The sequence below is a fragment of the Mobula birostris genome, chromosome 4 (assembly GCF_030028105.1).
Source record: "Mobula birostris isolate sMobBir1 chromosome 4, sMobBir1.hap1, whole genome shotgun sequence".
Taxonomy (NCBI): Eukaryota; Metazoa; Chordata; class Chondrichthyes; order Myliobatiformes; family Myliobatidae; genus Mobula; species Mobula birostris.
Window position 1 is genome coordinate 89,458,444 of NC_092373.1, and position 787 is coordinate 89,459,230.

Here is a 787-nt window from a genome sequence, read left to right on the forward strand (position 1 = left end):
AGTGCAGATACCGTCTACCTCTCCCCTCCTCTGTGTGCTTCATAAAGGCAACCCAACCTTTGGCCTCTTGCTCAAAGGCCATAAAATGATAAGACGGCACGAAAATGGCAGTAACTGGGTGTGAACTTGGGTGGATCTGGTAATTACTAGGAGATGGTTTTTTGGTTCGGATGGTATCGACCTTTCTAAGGTGCCAAAAAAATATCAGCAAAAACATGATGCAATTCTTAGCAATGCAATTAATTTTGTATGTTGTGTGGATAGTTATTGGTTGCACTGTGGTGTAGTGAACTCTTTGAAGGATAATACTGCTTGCCTTGTCGTTCAGGTGAAGCTTAATAATTATGAGCTTTCACAGTTTAAGCTATGCTTAGATTTTTACATAAAATGCTTTTTTTCTCTGTTAGTGTTGCCCAAAGTACAAAAACGCTAATACAAAACAATGATCTCCTCACAGTTTCATCAACTGGGAGGGAATTTCTATCTCCATTAGTTTCAGTACGTTGGAACCCTTGAGTCAGACAGTTAAGTTCAGTTAATGTTTGACAAGGTATTGATCAGCAGTATCACTATCACATGTGACTTTCAGTGAAACTCTCATCATGAATTACACTACAGGGTGAGGAAATGAATCATTTTGGGAATGTATCAATTATGAACCTAATTCATTTTGTTTTTGTAATTTATTTTTTATTGAATTTCACTCAGCCCATAAACCTCCATTCCTTTCCTGTCCATATATCTATCCAATTTAACTTTAAATGACAACATCGAACCTTCCTCAACC